Here is a 20091-nt window from a genome sequence, read left to right as displayed (position 1 = left end):
TGGTCGTTCCTCTGTGAGTCTAGATTTTCGAATCCGACGCAAAACTGACAGTTAATTGTTAGGTTCAGAGCCTCTTAATGACAATGGAACACACAAATTGAGTCGCGATTCAACACATCGTCTTCCGGCCGACTTGTCTCCAAGGGTCTAGTGCGCCTCGGACACCTTATGGTCGTTCTCCTGTGAGTCTAGATTTTCGAATCCGACGCAAAACTGTCAGTTAATTGTAACGTTCAGAGCCTGTTAATGACGATGGAACACACAAATCGCGTCGCGATTCAATACATCGTCCTCCGGCCGACCTGTCTTCAAGGGGCTATTGCTGCCTCGGGCACCTTATGGTCGATCTCCTGTGAGTCTAGATTTTCGATTCCGACGCAAAACTGGCAGTTAATTGTAAGGTTCAGAGCCTGTTAATGACGATGGAACACACGCGTCGCGATTCAATACGTCGTTCTCCGGACGACCTGTCTCCAAGGGTCTATTGCTGCCTCGGCACCTTATGGTCGTTCTCCTGTGAGTCTAGATTTTCGAATCCGACGCAAAACTGACAGTTAATTGTAACGTTCAGAGCCTGTTAATGACGATGGAACACACAAATTGCGTCGCGATTCAATACATCGTCCTCCAGCCGACTTGTCTCCAAGGGTCTAGTGCTGCCTCGGGCACCTTATGGTCTTTCTTCTGTGAGTCTAGATTTTCGAATCCGACGCAAAACTGACAGTTAATTGTAACGTTCAGAGCCTGTTAATGACGATGGAACACACAAATCGCGTCGCGATTCAATACATCGTCCTCCGGCCGACCTGTCTTCAAGGGTCTATTGCTGCCTCGGGCACCTTATGGTCGATCTCCTGTGAGTCTAGATTTTCGAGTCCGACGCAAAACTGACAGTTAATTGTAAGGTTCAGAGCCTGTTAATGACGATGGAACACACAAATTGCGTCGCGATTCAATACGTCGTTCTCCGGCCGACCTGTCTCCAAGGGTCTATTGCTGCCTCGGCACCTTATGGTCGTTCTCCTGTGAGTCTAGATTTTCGAATCCGACGCAAAACTGACAGTTAATTGTAACGTTCAGAGCCTGTTAATGACGATGGAACACACAAATTGCGTCGCGATTCAATACATCGTCCTCCAGCCGACTTGTCTCCAAGGGTCTATTGCTGCCTCGGGCACCTTATGGTCTAGAGTTTCGAATCCGACGCAAAACTGACAGTTAATTGTAACGTTCAGAGCCTGTTAATGACGATGGAACACACAAATCGCGCCGCGATTCAATACATCGTCCTCCAGCCGACCTGTCTCCAAGGGTCTAGCGCTGCCTCGGGCACCTTATGGTCGTTCTCCTATGAGTCTAGATTTTCGAATCCGACGCAAAACTGACAGTTAATTGTAACGTTCAGAGCCTGTTAATGACGATGGAACACACAAATTGCGTCGCGATTCAATACATCGTCCTCCAGCCGACTTGTCTCCAAGGGTCTAGTGCTGCCTCGGGCACCTTATGGTCGTTCTCCTGTGAGTCTAGATTTTCGAATCCGACGCAAAACTGACAGTTAATTGTAACGTTCAGCGCCTGTTAATGACGATGGAACACACAAATCGCGTCGCGATTCAATACATCGTCCTCCACCCGACTTGTCTCCAAGGGTCTAGTCCTGCCTCGGGCACCTTATGGTCGTTCTTCTGTGAGTCTAGATTTTCGAATCCGACGCAAAACTGACAGTTAATTGTAAGGTTCAGCGCCTCTTAATGACAATGGAACACACAAATTGCGTCGCGATTCAAAACATCGTCCTCCAGCCGACTTGTCTCCAAGGGTCTATTGCTGCCTCGGGCACCTTATGGTCTAGAGTTTCGAATCCGACGCAAAACTGACAGTTAATTGTAACGTTCAGAGCCTGTTAATGACGATGGAACACACAAATCGCGTCGCGATTCAATACATCGGCCTCCGGCCGACTTGTCTCCAAGGGTCTAGTGCTGCCTCGGGCACCTTATGGTCGTTCTCCTGTGAGTCTAGATTTTCGAATCCGACGCAAAACTGACAGTTAATTGTAACGTTCAGCGCCTGTTAATGACGATGGAACACACAAATCGCGTCGCGATTCAATACATCGTCCTCCATCCGACTTGTCTCCAAGGGTCTAGTCCTGCCTCGGGCACCTTATGGTCGTTCTTCTGTGAGTCTAGATTTTCGAATCCGACGCAAAACTGACAGTTAATTGTAAGGTTCAGCGCCTCTTAATGACAATGGAACACACAAATTGCGTCGCGATTCAATACATCGTCCTCCGGCCGACCTGTCTCCAAGGGTCTATTGCTGCCTCGGGCACCTTATGGTCGATCTCCTGTGAGTCTAGATTTTCGAATCCGACGCAAAACTGACAGTTAATTGTAAGGTACAGAGCCTCTTAATGACAATGGAACACACAAATCGCGTCGCGATTCAATACATCGTCCTCCGGCCGACCTGTCTCCAAGGGTCTATTGCTGCCTCGGGCACCTTATGGTCGATCTCCTGTGAGTCTAATTTTCGAATCCTACGCAAAACTGACAGTTAATTGTAACGTTCAGAGCCTGTTAATGACGATGGAACACACAAATCGCGTCGCGATTCAATACATCGTCCTCCGGCCGACCTGTCTCCAAGGGCATATTGCTGCCTAGGTCACCTTATGGTCGTTCTCCTGTGAGTCTAGATTTTCGAATCCGACGCAAAACTGACAGTTAATTGTAAGGTTCAGAGCCTGTTAATGACGATGGAACACACAAATTGCGTCGCGATTCAATACATCGTCCTCCGGCCGACCTGTCTCCAAGGGTCTATTGCTGCCTCGGTCACCTTATGGTCGATCTCCTGTGAGTCTAGATTTTCGAATCCGACGCAAAACTGACAGTTAATTGTAAGGTACAGGGCCTCTTAATGACGATGGAACACACAAATCGCGTCGCGATTCAATACATCGTCCTCCGGCCGACCTGTCTCCAAGGGTCTATTGCTGCCTCGGGCACCTTATGGTCGTTCTCCTGTGAGTCTAGACTTTCGAATCCGACGCAAAACTGACAGTTAATCGTAACGTTCAGAGCCTGTTAATGACGATGGAACACACAAATTGCGTCGCGATTCAATACATCGTCCTCCAGCCGACTTGTCTCCAAGGGTCTAGTGCTGCCTCGGGCACCTTATGGTCGTTCTTCTGTGAGTCTAGATTTTCGAATCCGACGCAAAACTTACAGTTAATTGTAAGGTTCAGAGCCTCTTAATGACAATGGAACACACAAATAGCGTCGCGATACAACACATCGTCCTCCGGCCGACCTGTCTCCAAGGGTCTATTGCTGCCTCGGGCACCTTATGGTCGATCTCCTGTGAGTCTAGATTTTCGAATCCGACGCAAAACTGACAGTTAATTGTAACGTTCAGAGCCTGTTCATGACGATGGAACACACAAATTGCGTTGCGATTCAATACATCGTCCTCCAGCCTACTTGTCTCCAAGGGTCTAGTGCTGCCAAGGACACCTTATGGTCGTTCTCCTGTGAGTCTAGATTTTCGAATCCGACGCAAAACTGACAGTTAATTGTAAGGTTCAGAGCCTCTTAATGACAATGGAACACACAAATCGCGTCGCGATTCAATACATCGTCCTCCGGCCGACCTGTCTCCAAGGGTCTATTGCTGCCTCGGGCACCTTATGGTCGATCTCCTGTGAGTCTAGATTTTCGAATCCGACGCAAAACTGACAGTTAATTGTAACGTTCAGAGCCTGTTAATGACGATGGAACACACAAATCGCGTCGCGATTCAATACATCGTCCTCCGGCCGACCTGTCTCCAAGGGTCTATTGCTCCCTCGGGCGCCTTATGGTCGATCTCCTGTGAGTCTAGATTTTCGAATCCGACGCACAACTGACAGTTAATTTAAAGGTTCAGAGCTTGTTAATGACGATGGAACACACAAATTGCGTCGCGATTCAATACATCGTCCTCCGGCCGACCTGTCTCCAAGGGTCTATTGCTGCCTCGGGCACCTTATGGTCGTTCTCCTGTGAGTCTAGATTTTCGAATCCGACGCAAAACTGACAGTTAATTGTAACGTTCAGAGCCTGTTAATGACGATGGAACACAGAAATTGCGTCGCGATTTAATACATCGTCCTCCAGCCGACTTGTCTCCAAGGGTGTAGTGCTGCCTCGGGCACCTTATGGTCATTCTTCTGTGAGTCTAGATTTTCGAATCCGACGCAAAACTGACAGTTAATTGTAAGGTACAGAGCCTCTTAATGACAATGGAACACACAAATTGAGTCGCGATTCAATACATCGTCCTCCGGCCGACCTGTCTCCAAGGGTCTATTTCTGCCTCGGGCACCTTATGGTAGATCTCCTGTGAGTCTAGATTTTCCAATCCGACGCAAACTGACAGTTAATTGTAACATTCAGAGCCTGTTAATGACGATAGAACACACAAATCGCGTCGCGATTCAATACATCGTCCTCCGGCCGACCTGTCTCCAAGGCTCTATTGCTGCCTCGGGCACCTTATGGTCGATCTCCTGTGAGTCTAGATTTTCGAATCCGACGCAAAACTGACAGTTAATTGTAACGTTCAGAGCCTGTTCATGACGATGGAACACACAAATTTCGTCGCGATTCAATACATCGTCCTCCGGCCGACCTGTCTCCAAGGGTCTATTGCTGCCTCGGGCACCTTATGGTCTAGATTTTCGAATCCGACGCAAAACTGACAGTTAATTGTAAGGTTCAGAGCCTCTTAATGACAATGGAACACACAAATTGCGTCGCGAATCAATACATCGTCCTCCGGCCGACCTGTCTCCAAGGGTCTATTGCTGCCTCGGGCACCTTGTGGTCGATCTCCTGTGAGTCTAGATTTTCGAATCCGACGCAAAAATGACAGTTAATTGTAAAGTTCAGAGCCTGTTAATGACGATGGAACACACAAATCCCGTCGCGATTCAATACATCGTCCTCCGGCCGACCTGTCTCCAAGGGTCTATTGCTGCCTCGGGCACCTTATGGTCGATCTCCTGTGAGTCTAGATTTTAAAATCCGACGCAAAACTGTCAGATAATTGTAACGTTCAGAGCCTCTTAATGACGATGGAACACACACATCACGTCGCGATTCAATACATCATCCTCCAGCCGACTTGTCTCCAAGGGTCTATTGCTGCCTCGGGCACCTTATGGTCGTTCTCCTGTGAGTCTAGAATTTCGAATCCGACGCAAAACTGACAGTTAATTGTAAGGTTCAGAGCCTGTTAATGACGATGGAACACACAAATTGCGTCGCGATTCAATACATCGTCCTCCGGCCGACCTGTCTCCAAGGGTCTATTGCTGCCTCGGTCACCTTATGGTCGATCTCCTGTGAGTCTAGATTTTCGAATCCGACGCAAAACTGACAGTTAATTGTAAGGTTCAGAGCCTGTTAATGACGATGGAACACACAAATTGCGTCGCGATTCAATACATCGTCCTCCGGCCGACCTGTCTCCAAGGGTCTATTGCTGAATCGGGCACCTTATGGTCGATCTCCTGTGAGTCTACTTTTCGAATCCGACGCAAAACTGACAGTTAATTGTAACGTTCAGAGCCTGTTAATGACGATGGAACACACAAATCGCGTCGCGATTCAATACATCGTCCTCCGGCCGACCTGTCTCCAAGGGTCTATTGCTGCCTCGGTCACCTTATGGTCGTTCTCCTGTGAGTCTAGATTTTCGAATCCGACGCAAAACTGACAGTTAATTGTAAGGTTCAGAGCCTGTTAATGACGATGGAACACACAAATCGCGTCGCGGTTCAATACATCGTCCTCCAGCCGACTTGTCTCCAAGGGTCTAGTGCTGCCTCGGGCACCTTATGGTCGTTCTCCTGTGAGTCTAGATTTTCGAATCCGACCCAAAACTGACAGTTAATCGTAAGGTTCAGAGCCTCTTAATGACAATGGAACACACAAATTGCGTCGCGATTCAATACATCGTCCTCCGGCCGACCTGTCTCCAAGGGTCTATTGCTGCCTCGTGCACCTTATGGTCGATCTCCTGTGAATCTAGATTTTCCAATCCGACGCTAAACTCTCAGTTAATTGTAACGTTCAGAGCCTGTTAATGACGATGGAACACACAAATCGCGTCGCGATTCAATACATCGTCCTCCGGCCGACTTGTCTCCAAGGGTCTAGTGCTGCCTCGGGCACCTTATGGTCGTTCTGCTGTGAGTCTAGATTTTCGAATCCGACGCAAAACTGACAGTTAATCGTAAGGTTCAGAGCCTCATAATGACAATGGAACACACAAATTGCGTCGCGATTCAATACATCGTCCTCCGGCCGACCTGTCTCCAAGGGTCTATTGCTGCCTCGGGCAACTTATGGTCGATCATCTGTGAGTCTAGATTTTCGAATCCGACGCAAAACTGACAGTTAATTGTAACGTTCAGAGCCTGTTAATGACGATGTTACACACAAATTGCGTCGTGATTCAATACATCGTCCTCCAGCCGACTTGTCTCCAAGGGTCTAGTGCTGCCTCGGACACCTTACGGTCGTTCTCCTGTGAGTCTAGATTTTCGAATCCGACGCAAAACTGACAGTTAATTGTAACGTTCAGCGCCTGTTAATGACGATGGAACACACAAATCGCGTCGCGATTCAATACATCGTCCTCCAGCCGACTTGTCTCCAAGGGTCTAGTCCTGCGTCGGGCACCTTATGGTCGTTCTTCTATGAGTCTAGATTTTCGAATCCAACGCAAAACTGACAGTTAATTGTAAGGTTCAGCGCCTCTTAATGACAATGGAACACACAAATTGCGTCGCGATTCAATACATCGCCATCCGGCCGACCTGTCTCCAAGGGTCTATTGCTGCCTCGGGCACCTTATGGTCCACCTCCTGTGAGTCTAGATTTTCGAATCCGACGCAAAAATGACAGTTAATTGTAACGTTCAGAGCCTGTTAATGACGATGGAACACACAAATCCCGTCGCGATTCAATACATTGTCCTCCGGCCGACCTGTCTCCAAGGGTCTATTGCTGCCTCGGGCACCTTATGGTCGATCTCCTGTGAGTCTAGATTTTCGAATCCGACGCAAAACTGACAGTTAATTGTAACGTTCAGAGCCTGTTAATTACGATGGAACACACAAATCGCGTCGCGATTCAATACATCGTCCTCCAGCCGACTTGTCTCCAAGGGTCTAGTGCTGCCTCGGGTACCTTATGGTCGTTCTCCTGTGAGTCTAGATTTTCGAATCCGACGCAAAACTGACAGTTAATTGTAACGTTCAGAGCCTGTTAATGACGTTGGAATACACAAATTGCGTCGCGATCCAATACATCGTCCTCCGGCCGACCTGTCTCCAAGGGTCTATTGCTGCCTCGGGCACCTTATGGTCGATCTCCTGTGAGTCTAATTTTCGAATCCGACGTAAAACTGACAGTTAATTGTAACGTTCAGAGCCTGTTAATGACGATGGAACACACAAATCGCGTCGCGATTCAATACATCGTCCTCCGGCCGACCTGTCTCCAAGGGTCTACTGCTGCCTCGGTCACCTTATGGTCGTTCTCCTGTGAGTCTAGATTTTCGAATCCGACGCAAAACTGACAGTTAAGTGTAAGGTACAGAGCCTGTTAATGACGATGGAACACACAAATCGCGTCGCGATTCAATACATCGTCCTCCGGCCGACCTGTCTCGAAGAGTCTATTGCTGCCTCGGGCACCTTATGGTCGATCTCCTGTGAGTCTAGATTTTCGAATCCGACGCAAAACTGACAGTTAATTGTAACGTTCAGAGCCTGTTCATGACGATGGAACACACAAACTGCGTCGCGATTCAATACATCGTCCTCCGGCCGACCTGTCTCCAAGGGTCTATTGCTGCCTCGGGCACCTTATGGTCGTTCTCCTGTGAGTCTAGACTTTCGAATCCGACGCAAAACTGACAGTTAATTGCAACGTTCAGAGCCTGTTAATGACGATGGAACACACAAATTGCGTCGCGATTCAATACATCGTCCTCCAGCCGACTTGTCTCCAAGGGTCTAGTGCTGCTTCGGGCACCTTATGGTCGTTCTTCTGTGAGTCTAGATTTTCGAATCCGACGCAAAACTTACAGTTAATCGTAAGGTTCAGAGCCTCTTAATGACAATGGAACACACAAATCGCGTCGCGATTCAATACATCGTCCTCCGGCCGACCTGTCTCCAAGGGTCTATTACTGCCTCGGGCACCTTATGGTCGATCTCCTGTGAGTCTAGATTTTCGAATCCGACGCAAAACTGACAGTTAATTGTAACGTTCAGAGCCTGTTAATGACGATGGAACACACAAATCGCGTCGCGATTCAATACATCGTCCTCCGGCCGATCTGTCTCCAAGGGTCTATTGCTGTCTCGTGCACCTTATGGTCGATCTCCTGTGAGTCTAGATTTTCCAATCCGACGCAAAACTGTCAGTTAATTGTAACGTTCAGAGCCTGTTAATGACGATGGAACACACAAATCGCGTCGCGATTCAATACATCGTCCTCCGGCCGACCTGTCTCCAAGGGTCTATTGCTGCCTCGGGCACCTTATGGTCGATCTCCTGTGAGTCTAGATTTTCGAATCCGACGCAAAACTGACAGTTAATTGTAAGGTTCAGAGCCTGTTAATGACGATGGAACACACAAATTGCGTCGCGATTCAATACGTCGTCCTCCGGCCGACCTGTCTCCAAGGGTCTATTGCTGCCTCGGGCACCTTATGGTCGTTCTCCTGTGAGTCTAGATTTTCGAATCCGACGCAAAACTGACAGTTAATTGTAACGTTCAGAGCCTGTTAATGACGATGGAACACACAAATTAGGTCGCGATTCAATACATCCTGCTCCAGCCGACTTGTCTCCAAGGTTCTAGTTCTGCCTCGGGCACCTTATGGTCGTTCTTCTGTGAGTCTAGATTTTCGAATCCGACGCAAAACTGACAGTTAATTGTAAGGTTCAGAGCCTCATAATGACAATGGAACACACAAATTGAGTCGCGATTCAATACATCGTCCTCCGGCCGACCTGTCTCCAAGGTTCAATTGCTGCCTCGGGCACCTTATGGTCGATCTCCTGTGAGTCTAGATTTTCGAATCCGACGCAAAACTGACAGTTAATTGTAACGTTCAGAGCCTGTAAATGACGATGGAACACACAAATCGCGTCGCGATTCAATACATCGTCCTCCGGCCGACTTGTCTCCAAGGGTCTAGTGCTGCCTCGGGCACCTTATGGTCGTTCTCCTGTGAGTCTAGATTTTCGAATCCGACGCAAAACTGACAGTTAATCGTAAGGTTCAGAGCCTCATAATGACAATGGAACACACAAATTGCGTCGCGATTCAATACATCGTCCTCCGGCCGACCTGTCTCCAAGGGTCTATTGCTGCCTCGGGCAACTTATGGTCGATCATCTGTGAGTCTAGATTTTCGAATCCGACGCAAAACTGACAGTTAATTGTAACGTTCAGAGCCTGTTAATGACGATGTTACACACAAATTGCGTCGTGATTCAAAACATCGTCCTCCAGCCGACTTGTCTCCAAGGGTTTAGTGCTGCCTCGGGCACCTTAAGGTCGTTCTCCTGTGAGTCTAGATTTTCGAATCCGACGCAAAACTGACACTTAATTGTAACGTTCAGCGCCTGTTAATGACGATGGAACACACAAATCGCGTCGCGATTCAATACATCGTCCTCCAGCCGACTTGTCTCCAAGGGTCTAGTCCTGCGTCGGGCACCTTATGGTCGTTCTTCTGTGAGTCTAGATTTTCGAATCCAACGCAAAACTGACAGTTAATTGTAAGGTTCAGCGCCTCTTAATGACAATGGAACACACAAATTGCGTCGCGATTCAATACATTGTCCTCCGGCCGACCTGTCTCCAAGGGTGTATTGCTGCCTCGGGCACCTTATGGTCGATCTCCTGTGAGTCTAGATTTTCGAATCCGACGCAAAACTGACAGTTAATTGTAACGTTCAGAGCCTGTTAATGACGATGGAACACACAAATCGCGTCTAGATTCAATACATCGTCCTCCAGCCGACTTGTCTCCAAGGGTCTAGTGCTGCCTCGGGTACCTTATGGTCGTTCTCCTGTGAGTCTAGATTTTCGAATCCGACGCAAAACTGACAGTTAATTGTAACGTTCAGAGCCTGTTAATGACGATGGAATACACAAATTGCGTCGCGATTCAATACATCGTCCTCCGGCCGACCTGTCTCCAAGGGTCTATTGCTGCCTCGGGCAACTTATGGTCGATCTCCTGTGAGTCTAGATTTTCGAATCCGACGCAAAACTGACAGTTAATTGTAAGGTTCAGAGCCTGTTAATGACGATGGAACACACAAATTGCGTCGCGATTCAATACATCGTCCTCCGGCCGACCTGTCTCCAAGGGTCTATTGCTGCCTCGGGCACCTTATGTTCAATCTCCTGTGAGTCTAATTTCCGAATCCGACGTAAAACTGACAGTTAATTGTAACGTTCAGAGCCTGTTAATGACGATGGAACACACAAATCGCGTCGCGATTCAATACATCGTCCTCCGGCCGACCTGTCTCCAAGGGTCTATTGCTGCCTCGGTCACCTTATGGTCGTTCTCCTGTGAGTCTAGATTTTCGAATCCGACGCAAAACTGACAGTTAAGTGTAAGGTTCAGAGCCTGTTAATGACGATGGAACACACAAATCGCGTCGCGATTCAATACATCGTCCTCCGGCCGACCTGTCTCGAAGAGTCTATTGCTGCCTCGGGCACCTTATGGTCGATCTCCTGTGAGTCTAGATTTTCGAATCCGACGCAAAACTGACAGTTAATTGTAACGTTCAGAGCCTGTTCATGACGATGGAACACACAAACTGCGTCGCGATTCAATACATCGTCCTCCGGCCGACCTGTCTCCAAGGGTCTATTGCTGCCTCGGGCACCTTATGGTCGTTCTCCTGTGAGTCTAGACTTTCGAATCCGACGCAAAACTGACAGTTAATTGTAACGTTCAGAGCCTGTTAATGACGATGGAACACACAAGTTGCGTCGCGATTCAATACATCGTCCTCCAGCCGACTTGTCTCCAAGGGTCTAGTGCTGCCTCGGGCACCTTATGGTCGTTCTTCTGTGAGTCTAGATTTTCGAATCCGACGCAAAACTTACAGTTAATTGTAAGGTTCAGAGCCTCTTAATGACAATGGAACACACAAATCGCGTCGCGATTCAATACATCGTCCTCCGGCCGACCTGTCTCCAAGGGTCTATTGCTGCCTCGGGCACCTTATGGTCGATCTCCTGTGAGTCTAGATTTTCGAATCCGACGCAAAACTGACAGTTAATTGTAACGTTCAGAGCCTGTTAATGACGATGGAACACACAAATCGCGTCGCGATTCAATACATCGTCCTCCGGCCGACCTGTCTCCAAGGGTCTATTGCTGCCTCGGGCACCTTATGGTCGATCTCCTGTGAGTCTAGATTTTCGAATCCGACGCACAACTGACAGTTAATTGTAAGGTTCAGAGCTTGTTAATGACGATGGAACACACAAATTGCGTCGCGATTCAATACATCGTCCTCCGGCCGACCTGTCTCCAAGGGTCTATTGCTGCCTCGGGCACCTTATGGTCGTTCTCCTGTGAGTCTAGATTTTCGAATCCGACGCAAAACTGACAGTTAATTGTAACGTTCAGAGCCTGTTAATGACGATGGAACACACAAATTGCATCGCGATTCAATACATCGTCCTCCAGCCGACTTGTCTCCAAGGGTCTAGTGCTGCCTCGGGCACCTTATGGTCGTTCTTCTGTGAGTCTAGATTTTCGAATCCGACGCAAAACTGACAGTTAATTGTAAGGTTCAGAGCTTCTTAATGACAATGGAACACACAAATTGAGTCGCGATTCAATACATCGTCCTCCGGCCGACCTGTCTCCAAGGGTCTATTGCTGCCTCGGGCACCTTATGGTAGATCTCCTGTGAGTCTAGATTTTCGAATCCGACGCAAAACTGACAGTTAATTGTAACGTTCAGAGCCTGTTAATGACGATGGAACACACAAATCGCGTCGCGATTCAATACATCGTCCTCCGGCCGACCTGTCTCCAAGGGTCTATTGCTGCCTCGGGCACCTTATGGTCGATCTCCTGTGAGTCTAGATTTTCGAATCCGACGCACAACTGACAGTTAATTGTAAGGTTCAGAGCTTGGTAATGACGATGGAACACACAAATTGCGTCGCGATTAAATACATCGTCCTCCGGCCGACCTCTCTCCAAGGGTCTATTGCTGCCTCGGGCACCTTATGGTCGTTCTCCTGTGAGTCTAGATTTTCGAATCCGACGCAAAACTGACAGTTAATTGTAACGTTCAGAGCCTGTTAATGACGATGGAACACACAAATTGCGTCGCGATTCAATACATCGTCCTCTAGCCGACTTGTCTCCAAGGGTCTAGTGCTGCCTCGGGCACCGTATGGTCGTTGTTCTGTGAGTCTAGATTTTCGAATCCGACGCAAAACTGACAGTTAATTGTAAGGTTCAGAGCCTCTTAATGACAATGGAACACACAAATTGAGTCGCGATTCAATACATCGTCCTCCGGCCGACCTGTCTCCAAGGGTCTATTGCTGCCTAGGGCACCTTATGGTCGATCTCCTGTGAGTCTAGATTTTCGAAACCGACGCAAAACTGACAGTTAATTGTAACGTTCAGAGCCTGTTAATGACATTGGAACACACAAATCGCGTCGCGATTCAATACATCGTCCTCCAACCGACTTGTCTCCAAGGGTCTAGTGCTGCCTCGGGAACCTTATGGTCGTTCTCCTGTGAGACAAGATTTTCGAATCCGACGCAAAACTGACAGTTAATTGTAAGGTTGAGAGCCTGTTAATGACGATGGAACACACAAATTGCGTCGCGATTCAATACATCGTCCTCCGGCCGACCTGTCTCCAAGGGTCTATTGCTGCCTCGGGGACCTTATGGTCGATCTCCTGTGAGTCTGGATTTTCGAATCCGACGCAAAACTGACAGTTAATTGTAACGTTCAGAGCCTGTTCATGACGATGGAACACACAAATTGCGTCGCGATTCAATACATCGTCCTCCGGCCGACCTGTCTCCAAGGGTCTATTGCTGCCTCGGGCACCTTATGGTCTAGATTTTCGAATCCGACGCAAAACTGACAGTTAATTGTAACGTTCAGAGCCTGTTAATGACGATGGAACACACAAATCGCGACGCGATTCAATACATCGTCCTCCGGCCGACTTGTCTCCAAGGGTCTAGTGCTGCCTCGAGCACCTTATGGTCGTTCTCCTGTGAGTCTAGATTTTCGAATCCGACGCAAAACTGACAGTTAATCGTAAGGTTCAGCGCCTCTTAATGACAATGGAACACACAAATTGCGTCGCGATTCAATAAATCGTCCTCCGGCCGACCTGTCTCCAAGGGTCTAGTGCTGTCTCGGGCACCTTATGGTCGATCTCCTGTGAGTCTAGATTTTCGAATCCGACGCAAAACTGACAGTTAATTGTAACGTTCAGAGCCTGTTAATGACGATGGAACACACAAATTGCGTCGCGATTCAATACATCGTCCTCCAGCCGACTTATCTCCAAGGGTGTAGTGCTGCCTCAGACACCTTATGTTCGTTCTCCTGTGAGTCTAGATTTTCGAATCCGACGCAAAACTGACAGTTAATTGTAAGGTTCAGAGCCTCTTAATGACAATGAAACACACAAATTGCGTCGCGATTCAATACATCGTCCTCCGGCCGACCTGTCTCCAAGGGTCTAGTGCTGCCTCGGACACCTTACGGTCGTTCTCCTGTGAGTCTAGATTTTCGAATCCGACGCAAAACTGACAGTTAATTGTAAAGTTCATCGCCTGTTAATGACGATGGAATACACAAATCGCGTCGCGATTCAATACATCGTCCTCCAGCCGTCTTGTCTCCAAGGGTCTAGTCCTGCCTCGGGCACCTTATGGTCGTTCTTCTGTGAGTCTGGATTTTCCAATCCGACGCAAAACTGACAGTTAATTGTAAGGTTCAGAGCCTCTTAATGACAATGGAACACACAAATTGCGTCGCGATTCAATACATCGTCCTACGGCCGACTTGTCTCCAAGGGTCTATTGCTGCCTCGGGCACCTTATGGTCGATCTCCTGTGAGTCTAGATTTTCGAATCCGACGCAAAAATGACAGTTAATTGTAACGTTCAGAGCCTGTTAATGACGATGGAACACACAAATCCCGTCGCGATTCAATACATCGTCCTCCGGCCGACCTGTCTCCAAGGGTCTGTTGCTGCCTCGGGCACCTTATGGTCGATCTCCTGTGAGTCTAGATTTTCGAATCCGACGCAAAACTGACAGTTAATTGTAAGGTTCAGAGCCTGTTAATGACGATGTAACACACAAATTGCGTCGCGATTCAATACATCGTCCTCCGGCCGACCTGTCTCCAAGGGTCTATTGCTGCCTCGGGCACCTTATGGTCGATCTCCTGTGAGTCTAGGTTTTCGAATCCGACGCAAAACTGACAGTTAATTGTAACGTTCAGAGCCTGTTAATGACGATGGAACACACAAATCGCGTCGCGATTCAATACATCGTCCTCCGGCCGACCTGTCTCCAAGGGTCTATTGCTGCCTCGGGCACCTTATGGTCGATCTCCTGTGAGTCTAGATTTTCGAATCCGACGCAAAACTGACAGTTAATTGTAACGTTCAGAGCCTGTTCATGACGATGGAACACACAAATTGCGTCGCGATTCAATACATCGTCCTCCGGCCGACCTGTCTCCAAGGGTCTAGTGCTGCCTCGGACACCTTATGGTCGTTCTCCTGTGAGTCTAGATTTTCGAATCCGACGCAAAACTGACAGTTAATTGTAACGTTCAGCGCCTGTTAATGACGATGGAATACACAAATCGCGTCGCGATTCAATACATCGTCCTCCAGCCGACTTGTCTCCAAGGGTCTAGTCCTGCCTCGGGCACCTTATGGTCGTTCTTCTGTGAGTCTGGATTTTCGAATCCGACGCAAAACTGACAGTTAATTGTAAGGTTCAGAGCCTTTTAATGACGATGGAACACACAAATTGCGTCGCGATTCAATACATCGTCCTCCGGCCGACCTGTCTCCAAGGGTCTATTGCTGCCTCGGGCACCTTATGGTCGATCTCCTGTGAGTCTAGATTTTCGAATCCGACGCAAAAATGACGGTTAATTGTAACGTTCAGAGCCTGTTAATGACGATGGAACACACATATCCCGTCGCGATTCAATACATCGTCCTCCGGCCGACCTGTCTCCAAGTGTCTGTTGCTGCCTCGGGCACCTTATGGTCGATCTCCTGTGAGTCTAGATTTTCGAATCCGACGCAAAACTGACAGTTAATTGTAAGGTTCAGAGCCTGTTAATGACGATGTAACACACAAATTGCGTCGCGATTCAATACATCGTCCTCCGGCCGACCTGTCTCCAAGGGTCTATTGCTGCCTCGGGCACCTTATGGTCGATCTCCTGTGAGTCTAGATTTTCGAATCCGACGCAAAACTGACAGTTAATTGTAACGTTCAGAGCCTGTTAATGACGATGGAACACACAAATTGCGTCGCGATTCAATACATCGTCCTCCAGCCGACTTATCTCCAAGGGTGTAGTGCTGCCTCAGACACCTTATGTTCGTTCTCCTGTGAGTCTAGATTTTCGAATCCGACGCAAAACTGACAGTTAATTGTAAGGTTCAGAGCCTCTTAATGACAATGAAACACACAAATTGCGTCGCGATTCAATACATCGTCCTCCGGCCGACCTGTCTCCAAGGGTCTAGTGCTGCCTCGGACACCTTACGGTCGTTCTCCTGTGAGTCTAGATTTTCGAATCCGACGCAAAACTGACAGTTAATTGTAAAGTTCATCGCCTGTTAATGACGATGGAATACACAAATCGCGTCGCGATTCAATACATCGTCCTCCAGCCGTCTTGTCTCCAAGGGTCTAGTCCTGCCTCGGGCACCTTATGGTCGATCTCCTGTGAGTCTAGATTTTCGAATCCGACGCAAAACTGACAGTTAATTGTAACGTTCAGAGCCTGTTAATGACGATGGAACACAAAAATCGCGTCGCGATTCAATACATCGTCCTCCGGCCGACCTGTCTCCAAGGGTCTTTGCTGCCTCGGGCACCTTATCGTCGATCTCCTGTGAGTCTAGATTTTCGAATCCGACGCAAAACTGACAGTTAATTGTAAGGTTCAGAGCCTGTTAGTGACGATGGAACACACAAATTGCGTCGCGATTCAATACATCGTCCTCCGGCCGACCTGTCTGAAAGGGTCTATTGCTGCCTCGGGCACCTTATGGTCGTTCTCCTGTGAGTCTAGATTTTCAAATCCGACGCAAAACTGACAGTTAATTGTAACGTTCAGAGCCTGTTAATGACGATGGAACACACAAATTGCGTCGCGATTCAATACATCGTCCTCCAGCCGACTTGTCTCCAAGGGCCTAGTGCTGCCTCGGGCACCTTATGGTCGTTCTTCTGTGAGTCTAGATTTTCGAATCCGACGCAAAACTGACAGTTAATTGTAAGGTTCAGAGCCTCTTAATAACAATGGAACACACAAATTGCGTCGCGATTCAGTACATCGTCCTCCGGCCGACCTGTCTCCAAGGGTCTATTGCTGCCTCGGGCACCTTATGGTCGATCTCCTGTGAGTCTAGATTTTCGAATCCGACGCAAAACTGACAGTTAATTGTAACGTTCAGAGCCTGTTCATGACGATGGAACACACAAATTGCGTCGCGATTCAATACATCGTCCTCCGGCCGACCTGTCTCCAAGGGTCTATTGCTGCCTCGGGCACCTTATGTTCGTTCTCCTGTGAGTCTAGACTTTCGAATCCGACGCAAAACTGACAGTTAATTGTAACGATCAGAGCCTGTTAATAACGATGGAACACACAAATTGCGTCGCATTTCAATACATAGTCCTCCGGCCGACCTGTCTCCAAGGGTCTATTGCTGCCTCGGGCACCTTATGGTCGTTCTCCTGTGAGTCTAGATTTTCGAAACCGACGCAAAACTGACAGTTAATTGTAACGTTCAGAGCCTGTTAATGACGATGGAACACACAAATTGCGTCGCGATTCAATACATCGTCCTCCGGCCGACCTGTCTCCAAGGGTCTATTGCTGCCTCGGGCACCTTATGGTCGATCTCCTGTGAGTCTAGATTTTCGAATCCGACGCAAAACTGACAGTTAATTGTAAGGTTCAGAGCCTGTTAATGACGATGTAACACACAAATTGCGTCGCTATTCAATACATCGTCCTCCGGCCGACCTGTCTCCAAGGGTCTATTGCTGCCTCGGGCACCTTATGGTCGATCTCCTGTGAGTCTAGATTTTCGAATCCGACGCAAAACTGACAGTTAATTGTAACGTTCAAAGCCTGTTAATGACGATGGAACACACAAATTGCGTCGCGATTCAATACATCGTCCTCCGGCCGACCTGTCTCCAAGGGTCTTTGCTGCCTCGGGCACCTTATGGTCGATCTCCTGTGAGTCTAGATTTTCGAATCCGACGCAAAACTGACAGTTAATTGTAAGGTTCAGAGCCTGTTAGTGACGATGGAACACACAAATTGCGTCGCGATTCAATACATCGTCCTCCGGCCGACCTGTCTGAAAGGGTCTATTGCTTCCTCGGGCACCTTATGGTCGTTCTCCTGTGAGTCTAGATTTTCAAATCCGACGCAAAACTGACAGTTAATTGTAACGTTCAGAGCCTGTTAATGACGATGGAACACACAAATTGCGTCGCGATTCAATACATCGTCCTCCAGCCGACTTGTCTCCAAGGGTCTAGTGCTGCCTCGGGCACCTTATGGTCGTTCTTCTGTGAGTCTAGATTTTCGAATCCGACGCAAAACTGACAGTTAATTGTAAGGTTCAGAGCCTCTTAATGACAATGGAACACACAAATTGCGTCGCGATTCAATACATCGTCCTCCGGCCGACCTGTCTCCAAGGGTCTATTGCTGCCTCGGGCACCTTATGGTCGATCTCCTGTGAGTCTAGATTTTCGAATCCGACGCAAAACTGACAGTTAATTGTAACGTTCAGAGCCTGTTCATGACGATGCAACACACAAATTGCGTCGCGATTCAATACATTGTCCTCCGGCCGACCTGTCTCCAAGGGTCTATTGCTGCCTCGGGCACCTTATGTACGTTCTCCTGTGAGTCTAGACTTTCGAATCCGACGCAAAACTGACAGTTAATTGTAAGGTTCAGAGCCTGTTAGTGACGATGGAACACACAAATTGCGTCGCGATTCAATACATCGTCCTCCAGCCGACTTGTCTCCAAGGGTCTAGTGCTGCCTCGGGCACCTTATGTTCGTTCTTCTGTGAGTCTAGATTTTCGAATCCGACGCAAAACTTACAGTTAATTGTAAGGTTCAGAGCCTCTTAATGACAATGGAACACACAAATCGCGTCGCGATTCAATACATCGTCCTCCGGCCGACCTGTCTCCAAGGGTCTATTGCTGCCTCGGGCACCTTATGGTCGATCTCTTGTGAGTCTAGATTTTCGAATCCGACGCAAAACTGACAGTTAATTGTAACGTTCAGAGCCTGTTAATGACGATGCAACACACAAATTGCGTCGCGATTCAATACATCGTCCTCCAGCCGATTTGTCTCCAAGGGCCTATTGCTGCCTCGGGCACCTTATGGTCGATCTCCTGAGAGTCTAGATTTTCGAATCCGACGCAAAACTGACAGTTAATTGTAACGTTCAGAGCCTGTTAATGACGATGGAACAGACAAATCCCGTCGCGATTCAATACATCGTCCTCCGGCCGACCTGTCTCCAAGGGTCTATTGCTGCCTCGGGCACCTTATGGTCGATCTCCTGTGAGTCTAGATTTTCGAATCCGACGCAAAACTGACAGTTAATTGTAACGTTCAGAGCCTGTTAATGACGATGGAACACACAAATTGCGTCGCGATTCAATACATCGTCCTCCAGCCGACTTGTCTCCAAGGGTCTAGTGCTGCCTCGGGCACCTTATAGTCGTTCTTCTGTGAGTCTAGATTTTCGAATCCGACGCAAAACTGACAGTTAATTGTAAGGTTCAGAGCCTCTTTATGACAACGGAACACACAAATTGAGTCGCGATTCAATACATCGTCCTCCGGCCGACCTGTCTCCAAGGGTCTATTGCTGCCTCGGGCACCTTATGGTCGTTCTCCTGTGAGTCTAGATTTTCGAAACCGACGCAAAACTGACAGTTAATTGTAACGTTCAGAGCCTGTTAATGACGATGGAACACACAAATTGCGTCGCGATTCAATACATCGTCCTCCAGCCGACTTGTCTCCAAGGGTCTATTGCTGCCTCGGGCACCTTATGGTCGTTCATCTGTGAGTCTAGATTTTCGAATCCGACGCAAAACTGACAGATAATTGTAAGTTTCAGAGCCTCTTAATGACAATGGAACACACAAATTGAATCGCGATTCAATACATCGTCCTCCGGCCGACGTGTCTCCAAGGGTCTATTGCTGCCTCGGGCACCTTATGGTCATTCTCCTGTGAGTCTAGATTTTCGAATCCGACGCAAAACTGACAGTTAATTGTAACGTTCAGAGCCTGTTAATGACGATGGAACACACAAATCGCGTCGCGATTCAATACATCGTCCTCCGGCCGACCTGTCTCCAAGGGTCTATTGCTGCCTCGGTCACCTTATGGTTGTTCTCCTGTGAGTCTAGATTTTCGAATCCGACGCAAAACTGACAGTTAATTGTAAGGTTCAGAGCCTGTTAATGACGATGGAACACACAAATCGCGTCGCGATTCAATACATCGTCCTCCGGCCGACCTGTCTCCAAGGGTCTATTGCTGCCTCGGGCACCTTATGGTCGATCTCCTGTGAGTCTAGATTTTCGAATCCGACGCAAAACTGACAGTTAATTGTAACGTTCAGAGCCTGTTCATGACGATGGAACACACAAATTGCGTCGC

Source organism: Schistocerca nitens, chromosome 5 (assembly GCF_023898315.1).
Source record: "Schistocerca nitens isolate TAMUIC-IGC-003100 chromosome 5, iqSchNite1.1, whole genome shotgun sequence".
Classification (NCBI taxonomy): Eukaryota; Metazoa; Arthropoda; class Insecta; order Orthoptera; family Acrididae; genus Schistocerca; species Schistocerca nitens.
This window is presented reverse-complemented; position numbering follows the sequence as displayed.